Source organism: Bos indicus, chromosome 4, assembly GCF_029378745.1.
Source record: "Bos indicus isolate NIAB-ARS_2022 breed Sahiwal x Tharparkar chromosome 4, NIAB-ARS_B.indTharparkar_mat_pri_1.0, whole genome shotgun sequence".
Taxonomy (NCBI): domain Eukaryota; kingdom Metazoa; phylum Chordata; class Mammalia; order Artiodactyla; family Bovidae; genus Bos; species Bos indicus.
The window spans coordinates 95,847,750-95,857,649 of NC_091763.1; the positions used below are offsets into that span (position 1 = coordinate 95,847,750).

Below are 9,900 nucleotides of genomic sequence, written 5' to 3' on the forward strand. Positions count from 1 at the left end.
TGTTTAAATAAAGAGCTCAAAATATAAAGGCTTATGAAAACTTTTATAGTCTTTATGTAATCATATACACTATTTCTGGTGCATGAATAAATACAGAAAACAGAAGCCATTCTTTATATCACAATCAGCCAACACTTAGCCATCAATGATTACACAAATCCACAAGCAAACAAAAAAATCCACTTTCTTCATTTGGGTTATAAAAGCTAAAAATCCCTCTGCTACATTTAACAATACCCAAGGGGAAGGGGGGAGAGAATTTATAATCACAGCCCTGAAGACAAAGGGACCAAGTCTCCCAGTCCTTCAAATTCTTTCTTGGTTAGAAGCTTCAACAACTGCATTACTCTTTCAGGAAACAGAAAAAAAAAAAAAAAAATCAAAACAGGTTAAGACTCGTTCTATAAGGTATTTAATAAGTCTGCACTGAAGAAAAACATTTTTGTCTTAAAAATATGCTAACCTTTTACAAGGAGGTTTGGTTTTCTTTTCTTCCTGCTGTGAACATGTACATATTTGAAAAAACTTATATAATGAATATTGCATGACATTCAATCTTTTCATGGTCTTCAAAATGAACTCGCTTCTACTGTTTTGGGAATTATATGTACACTTACAATGTTTTCTATATTAAGGGAAAAAAAGCAAAGAGTGGCTCATAAAAAGTCATCCTTTAAACTCAAGGAACTCAAAAGTGAAAGCCTTTCTGTAGAAAGCCCTTACATCAGTGGAATGTTCTGGTAAGAAGAGAAGTCTCCTCTCTAAAGATATGGTTCAGTAGGAGGGACGAGGCCTGAAGGGGCTCGGCTCTCTAGTGTCACATCTGGAACTGGTCAGTGAGAACTAGATTTCCATCTGAGTCTTGAAGCAATTAACACCTCTGACCTCCTCTGTTCCTGTCTTAGCTCTTCTTTTTGGAATGGAAATCCTGCTTCACAAAATCTTATTTTCAAAGTCAGCATTAATAAAGAAGGCAAGGTGAGGGAGATCGGGAGGAAAATTGCCCAATCCCCAAGAAAAATCTGTGTGCCTTCTATTTTGCTTCAAAGGAGGAAGCAGTCCAGGGGCTGGACAGACTGGGAGCATGCATATACTGCAGAGGTGACTGTCCTGGAGCCCCAATGAATAGGTATTTAATGTTACTCTCATAGGGCTTCCCATGTGGCTCAGTGGTCAAGAATCTGCCTGCCAATGCAGGAGACACAAGAGACATGGGTTCAATCCCTGGGTCAGGGAGATCCCCTGGAGAAGGAAATGGCAACCTACTCCAGTATTCTTGCCTGGAGAATCCCATGGACAGAGGAGCCTGGTGGGCTACAGTCCATGGGGTGGCTAAGAGTTGGACACAACTGAGTGAGCACACTCTAAGGGTAGAACCAAAGTTACCCAAGTGAATGTTAAACATATTTCCTTTCCTAGGGATGTCGTCTAGAAATATAAAGGAGGTGGGACTCTCTCAGAGTCACTTTCTATTTTGCAAGAGTAAGACGAAGACAAGAAAGAAGAATGATATCCTGTCTTTGAAAGAAAAGAAAGAAGCTATTTTATACCTCTTATCAGACTCTAGGTATACAAAAATATTGCTTTTCAAATTTCAAGCAAGTATTTTCCATCCAAACTGATAAGGAAGTCCAAGACAGGAAATATTTTAACAAACATGACCAGAACTAAAGTAAAACCCAGGAAATCTGGAAAAATCAACTCTTCGATTCACTTGCCATGTTTCACGAAGGGAAACATAATAGAAGGTTAGCCTCTTTCTTTCACAAGAGTTTTATCACAGAACCTCGTTTGGGAGAAGTCCATGATAAAATGACTCTTCATACACAGGATCTATTTATTCTGGAATTATGGCTGTATGACACCATGATGTAAAAATACTTATCCTATAAGTCTAGCAGTAGGAGCTACTGTTTTCCTCACCTGACACTCAGTATCAATAGATGTCATTATCCCCATTTTACAGATTGGGAGATAGAAACTTTGTTAACATCACAGAGCAAATTATTGACTTGGCCAAAGAGTTTGTTCAGATTTTTCCTAAGCTCTTACAACCTGAACAAACTTTGGCTAACCCAGTACTACCATTACCTAGGACAGAACCCAAGTTGCTTAAACACACCCCCCCACAACACAGATGTTGCTACCTTCCAAGCCAACCTCTTACACCATCATGAGTTTAGATGGTAATACTTTGTAACAAGTCCTCACAAAGGTCGAGTGGTCAAAGGCTTAAAAGTCACTTATTATAAAGTGGAAGAATCCTGCCAAAATAGGAAATTACAAAGCAGTGCAATGTTCCAGGGATCTCTATCCTGCTCTGTTTATACTTGGGATACACCAGGTCACCATGTGTGAGTTTCTTCAGCGGACATGAAGCCAAAGCTCCCCCAAAAGCTCAGGAACAGTAACACCGTCTCAGAGGTTCTATCCCATGGTTCCAAAGAGCTTCTTTAGAACAGTCTGGGAGTCTTGGCTATGAACTGAGATGCACCAGGAGTTACTCTTCTCCTGAAGGAAATGGTCCACAGTTCCTGATCATGCAATTTTTCTTTAGCAAGAAACATGCATTTCCTGTTATCTTTGATGTCGAAGGGCACTTGAATGGTAAGGGCTAGTGTCTGGATGTTACAGTTAAACGTTTGGTGCAGAGCGTCCGATGCCAGGACACAGGGATCTGAGCTAATCCTGTCCTCACCTGTTGCTCACACCTCAATCTGTGGTGGGCCAAGCAGTGAGAAGCAGTGGGAAAGACAGGAAGCTTCACTATTTCAGAAGTGAGCCTTTTCAGTGGATGTCTCATGCAGTCTTGACTTGTCACAAATCCAGTTTCTTCAACTGCTCATATGTCACTAAGAAAATAAGATTCCAAGGACCAACTCCCAACCAATTTAGCCAAAACCCTTTATATAGAGCAAAAACCCTTCATTCTTCCATGTCTGTAACAAGCAATCCAGGGTATCTTTGTAGCCAGGGCGTTTGTCATCGCAGAGGACTCTCTGATTCATCGTACATGTTCTCAACATATTGACAGGGTTTGAGGCCAGGGCTCCTGCCAGCCCACAGGTGAAGCTTGAGAGGAAATGGGTATACACAGTGTCTCCCATCAGGCCTGAGAGAATCAGATGCTTCTTGGTGAGGCTGTAGACCGGCAGCTCCACGAAGCCCATAGTAGCAGCCCTCTGAGCGGTAAGGATATGCCCTTCCACAGTCCTGTCTTTCCCTCTTTCTGGTAAATGTTAATGAAATTGCCTATCATTCCTCCTTGCAGGGTGTTGCTTTAGCTTGCATTCATATCTTCAAAACATCTGTTGGATTAACAATGCTTGAGGATATGACTCCAGAGAATCCCACAGACCACATTTATCAGAAGGGTTTCATCTTCTGGACGCTCGACAAATAACCACTTCAAGCTCTGATAGGTGTCTATCTTGATGGTGCCATAGGAAACCTGGTGTAACATCGCTGGGGCAATCCCCGAATATAGTGCTTTCGGGCCTTCCTCTCTGCCTATCCTCACTAATACATGCAACATTCCTCCATACCTGATTTCTTTAAAGTTTGCATCGTTCTTCGGGCCTTGAATCTGAAGCCGTGTCTTGGTTAAATCAATTGGAAAGGTACTGCGCTCCACCTTGATGGAGGCCAGGCCTCCATACACCAAGGGCTTCAGGGCCGACATGCTCACCTCTGCCCCTTTTTTTTGTTCACAGAAGCATAGCCTCTAACAGGGTTTTCTGGGGCAGTGGCGGCCCTGTGTCTTCTCTAGCTCTGGGTCAGCAGCAGATGGAATCGGCAGCTTCGAGGGAGCTGAAAAAGAGGCTGAACCCACGTTTCTTGCATTTCCTGCATTGGCAGGTGAATTCTTTACCGCTGAAGCACCTGGGAAGCACATGGAGCTTATAACAATTCATAGGAAAGTGTCACACCTTAGGTAGACAGCTCAGTGAAGTTTTTCGTGTTTCCACCTTTGTAACAACCGCCAGGAGCAGGACCCAGAGCACGACCTGACCCCAGAAGCTTCTTCCCTCACGCCCCTTCTTAGTCCATGCCATCACCATCCATACCAGAAGTAACCTCTGTTCTGAGTTTACCACCAGAGGTTAGTTTTGCCTGTTGAACTTTATACAAATCTTATCTGTCAGTATGTGTCCCTTGAAGTCTCGCTTCTTTTCACTGACTTTGTGTCTGAGAGCTTTCCCCATGCATTAAGCACAACTGACTTGTTATCCTGTTGCTGGACATATGAGTTTCTCAAATTTTTGGCTATTAGGAATAAAACTGCTATGAAATTTCTTGTACGCGCCTTTTAATGACATAATATTTACTGATTTTTTTCTAGAGTACAGGTGTCCTTAGGGTTAGGATTGCCGAGTCCAAGTCCATTGCATTTTAACAGGTACTTCTGATTTCCCAAAGCGACTGTTCCATTTTACACTTCCTCCAGCAATGGAAAAGAGTGCTTGTTGCTCCACCTTCTTACAAACATTGTCGGTCTTATTTATTTTACCCATTTTGTTAGATATATAGTGGTATCTTGTGTTAGTTTGCTTTCCTATATGACTAACAGTATTGAGCACATTTTTGTCTGCATGATGGCGATTTGAATATTTATCTCTGTGTGTGTCTGTGTGTGTATGAAGTGAATGTTCATATCTTTTGTCTACTTTATTATTTGTTTTCTTCTTGTTTTTAGGAATTCTGGATACAAGTCCTTAGTTGAATACATGTTTTGTGATTACCTTCTTTCAGTCTCTGGTTAGTCTTCTCTCTTAATAATGTCTTTTAATGAACACAGGTTTTTATTTTCAATTATCTATTGTTTATTTTATAGTTAGTGCCTATTTTTCTCTGTGCATAAAATATTTACCTACCATAAGTCACTACTCTCATTTTGGAGATTAAACAGTATTTAAAGAGGGAAACGCCAGTACTCTTGCCTGGAAAATCCCATGGACAGAGGAGCCTGATGGGCTGCAGTCCATGGGGTCGCAAAGAGTCGGACACGACTGGGTGACTTCACTTTCCCTTTTCACTTTCATGCATTGGAGAAGGAAATGGCAACCCACTCCAGTGTTCTTGCCTGGAGAATCCCAGGGACGGGGGAGTCTGGTGGGCTGCCGTCTATGGGGTCGCACAGAGTCGGACACGACTGAAGCGACTTAGCAGCAGCAGCAGCAGCAGCAGCAGCAAAGAGGGAAAATGACTCAAGGTTACACGTCAAGTGACTGGACCAGGACAAGGACCCATGACTTCTTTAGTCCTCTGCTCCTTTCAGTGGGAATTCATATAAACTTCTCTCCCCTAACAGAGGAGCTGTGGAAAAAGTGACTACTCTCCTTCAATCACTGTGACTTCCTACCCCTACAGTTAAGGGAATCAGATTTAAGAAGACGTTCTTCCAAATGTATTGAAAATATCCCTACTCTTTGACCCAACAGTTGCTTCTCTAAGAATCTAAAACACAAAGATTCATGCACACAGATGTTTGTTGCAATGTTGTTTTCAGCAGCAAAAACCAAAACAAAGCAAAACTTAAATATCCAGCTACTATGGACTGGCTAATTGAGCTGTGGCACATCGATAACACTGAATAGTACAGCTACGTAATACTCAAACTAAGGTACTTTTGAAAAGTATTTAATGGCCCACGAAAATGAGCACAGTGCAATATATATAATTTTCCATTTTAAAAGCTCAACTTGAGTCACAATTTACATAGAAAAAAGTGCACCTACTTTAAGTGTATAGTTTGATGAGTTTTCTCTTTTTGCAAAAAAAATAAGACTCATTGAAAAGGTAAAATTTAACAATTTTAAGTATACAATATAGTGAGTTTAGAAAAACGTGTACCATTGTGTAACCATAGCCACAATCAATATTTCCATTACTCCCCCCAATGTCCTCATGCTTCTTTTCCTTCCATTGCTTCCCCCCTACTCTCAGGTCCAGGTGATCATTGATCTTTTTCCTCTTGTGATAGATTCGATTTCCTTTTTCTAGGATTTCATATAAATGGAACAATACAGTCTTATCTGTAGAGCTTCTTTCAGGCAGCATAATGGTTTTGAGATTCAAGTCTGCTGTTGCTGCTGTTGGTAATTCTTTGACGTTGCTACCACGCATTCTACTGAATAAGCATTCCAGTTTGTTTTTCTGTTGTCCTGCTGGTGAACTTTGCTGTCCTTGCGGTTTGAGGTTAGTATGAATGAAGCTGTTATGAACATTTGTGTGCAGGTTTTTGTGTGGCCGTTTTGTGTCATTTCTTCTGGGTAAATACCTAGGAGCAGGATTGTCAGGTACTACAGGAAGCACACGTTTAACTTTGTAAGAAACTGTCAAACCCTTTTCCAAAGTGGCTGCATCATTTTGTACTCCCACCAAGATTCTCATTCTTCCACATCCTTACTAGTATTTGGAATTTTCAGGGTTTAAAAAAATATTTATTTTTTGTTTTTAATACTAGCCATTCTAAAAGATATATAGTGGTAACTCATTATGATTTTTTAAAAAGCAGCTTTATTGACCTGTAGTTTACATACCGTGAAGTTCACCTGTTTAGAATATATACATGCATGCATGCAAAGTCACTTCAGCCATGTTCCACTCTTTGTGACCCTATGAACTACAGCCTGCCAGGCTCCTTTGTCCATGGGGTTCTCCAGGCAAGAATACTGGAGTGGATTTCTTTCTCCAGCTGATCTTCTTGACCTAGGGATGGAACTGGCATCTCTTATGTCTCTTGCATTGGCAGGCGTGTTCTTTACCACTAGCACCATCTGGAAAGCTAAGGTTTCTCCCCATACTTCTCATGCTATATAATACTAGGTAGATATATTATTCAAATATATATATACATATATATATACTTCCATATATGTATGAAAAAAGACTAGAAGGAAATACATAAAAACAAGCCTTAGTTGTCTCTTGGTGGTTGCATTTATAAGCACCCTTATTTTCTCTTCTGTACTTTTTAGAATTTCGAGATTCCTCATGGTGAGCACATATTAGTTTTGTAATTAAAAAAAATCATGATTTGTATGAAAAATATAAAAGAAATTTTTTCAGGCTACATCAATGAAGGGGGTGCAGTACCATACCAGCTTCTAACACTCAGTCTGATTTCCTTTGGGAAGAGAATGTGTAAAATCTTATTCTTCTGGGTTTCCACAGTGAGTTGGCGGTATAAACTCGCTGTTTGCAATATTTACGTGCATTGCCTGGGGGAGTCCTGTAAACTACTCGATGAGTTGGTTTCTCTATTGACAGACTGTTGAATGCTTCGAAAATGTGCTCTGGAAAGTGAATCCATATGGGAGCTGACTCAAGGGGTACACATGTCTTGTGATATATTGCAAAAAGTGAAGAGAAGTTGCTATATACTTGGGAATCATTTCCTAGTTTGTCAAGTGTGGTGTGGCCACTTATGTATGAGAGCTCACGAATGCATATTTGTGTGAGTGTGTGGCACATATTTATACGACATGGTACTCCGTGTGGAGGGCTAAGTGCATCGGCTCTCTAGTTCTAGTTTTTTCAATTTAATTAATTAATTAAATTAAGCTGTGCCAGTGTATGTATGTATATATATACACACACACACACACTTCATTTTTGTATGAAAAAAGACTAGAAGGAAATATATAAAATGTTTGTTATTTTGCATGTGAGATCCTTACTTGTCAGCATATGGTAGTTTTTGTTATAGCATGTGGGATCTAGTTCCCCGACCAGAGATTGAACCTGGACCCTGCACTGGGAGCTCAGAGTCTTAGCCACTGGACCACCAGGGAAGTCCCTCTAGTTCTAGTTTAGCGGCCTCTGAGCAGTTTGCTGGAGAAGTCAAATTCCCATTTCCATAATTTCATTTCCCTTTTAGTTCACTTAGACAACTCTGAAAGTGAAAGTGTTAGTCGCTCAGTCACGTCTGACCCTTTGTGACCCCGTGGACTGTAGCCCACCAGGCTCCTCTGTCCATGAAATTCTCCAGGCAAGACTACTGGAGTGGGTAGCCATTCTCTTCTCTAGGGGATCTTCCTGATCCAGGGATTGAACCCAGGTCGCTTGCATTGCAGGTAAATAGATTCTTTTATCGTCTGAGCCACCAGGGAAGCCAACTCTAACCCCATCTCAATACAGGCCTACAGAAATGCATTGAATAGCACCTGTGCTTTGAAAAAAAAAAAAATGTGCTTTGCTCTGCACACAGTTTGCTATCTCAAAGGTCAATTTCTGGGGTGAGATTGAACTGATTATATTAATTATTTTCCAGAAGATGAAACAGACTGGGAAGGACTTGGCTGAGGCAGACTTTGATGGCTCAGAAACAAAGTCCACTCAGGCTGACCCAGTGGAGGGTGGGAGGGCGCCCTGCAGAGACGGAATAAACAGGTAAGGGCGAAAGAAGGCCAGGCTCCCTGCTTCTGTCTCTGCTGGGCCTCACGACCTCTCGTCCTTGCCCATCTGCACCCAAGACTCTCTGGCCTCTCTCCTGCAGGCCGGTTCCTTCTGCTCATGCCTGGCTCCCATCCTCTGATAATTGCAGTCTGAGGGCGGCTTTGTTCAGTTCGTCCTCAGGCTCTGGCCTAGCTTCTGCTTGATCATTCAGTTTAACTTCGTTTGTATCCTAAATTAGGGGTCCCCAACCCCTGGGACCTAATGCCTAGTGATCTGAGGTGGAGCTGATGTAATAGTATTAGAAATAAAGTGCACAATAAATGTGATGCAGCTGAATCATCCTGAAACCATCCCCCTTCACTGTCCATGAAAGTATTATTTCCCATGGAACAGGTTCCTGGTACCAAAAAGGTTGGGGACCGCTTTCCTAGTTGATTCCCTGGAGAGGAATCTGATTGGCCCATCTTTGGTCAGATTTCCCAGCAGATGTGGTGTGAAGGGAGGTCAAATATACAGACATGGCCACCGGGGCCTACCTACCCCTTGAGCACAAGCTTGGTGGGGGCGGTTGACTACTGCAAAGATACAATCTGATCAAAGAGTTTTTGTTTTTTTCTTACTTTGGACAATCACTGTAGCAGAGACATGTAAATGAAGATGGTATTAGGTAAGGTGGTCCGTGGTAAGCCCCCTCCACTGTGGCCCCCAAATGACCTCCATCTGCTGGATTCATGTCCTTCTGAATCCTCTCCCCTAGAGCATGGGAGCACTTAGCAGTTTACTTCTTCTATTTGCTTTTTAAAAAAGTTTTATGTATTTATTTGGCCGCATCAAGTTTTAGTTGCGGCATGCAAGATCTTTTTTTTTTAAAGTTGTGGCATACGAACACTTAGTTGCGGCATGTGGGATCTAGTTTCTTGATCAGGGATGGAACCTGGGCCCCCTGCATTGGGAGTGTGGAGTCTTAGCCACTGGACCACCAATTTGCTTCTAGTGAACAGATCTCAACACAGCTAATGGGATGTCACTTCTGAGTTAAGTCACCAAAGGCTGTGGTTTCTATCTCCTGAATTCTCTTTAAGGCTGTCATTTGCTCACTCTGATGGAAACAATGCTGTGTTGTAAGCGGCTCTCTTGTGGGGCCCCTGGGGCAAGAAACTAGGGAAGGCTTCTGGCCAACAGCCAGCCAGGAACTCGGTCCAACAGTCTCAAGGAAACAGTCTAGCCAACAACCCCATGGGTCAACTTGGGAAGCAGGGCACCCTCCCTGGCTGAGCCCTGAGATGCTGCAACCCTGGTGATACCCTGACTGTAGCCCGTGGACACCTTGAGGCAGAAACACCCAGCGAAGCCATGCCTGGATTATTGACCCACACCAACTGTGAGATACTGTTTAAAGCTGCTAAGTTGAGGGGTAATTAGGCAACAGTAGGTAACAGATAGGTAGACGGTCTTCTAAATAATGCTGTTTTTGAAGCACAGAACCCAGACTCACCTCAA

The 9,900-nt window shown here is 42.2% G+C and overlaps 1 pseudogene; it reads right to left on the minus strand.

The window, feature by feature from the left end:
• Window positions 1-2,817: 2,817 nt before the first annotated feature.
• On the minus strand, window positions 2,818-3,682 carry LOC109558126 (kidney mitochondrial carrier protein 1 pseudogene; annotated as a pseudogene).
• Between the last annotated feature and the right edge of the window lie 6,218 nt (window positions 3,683-9,900).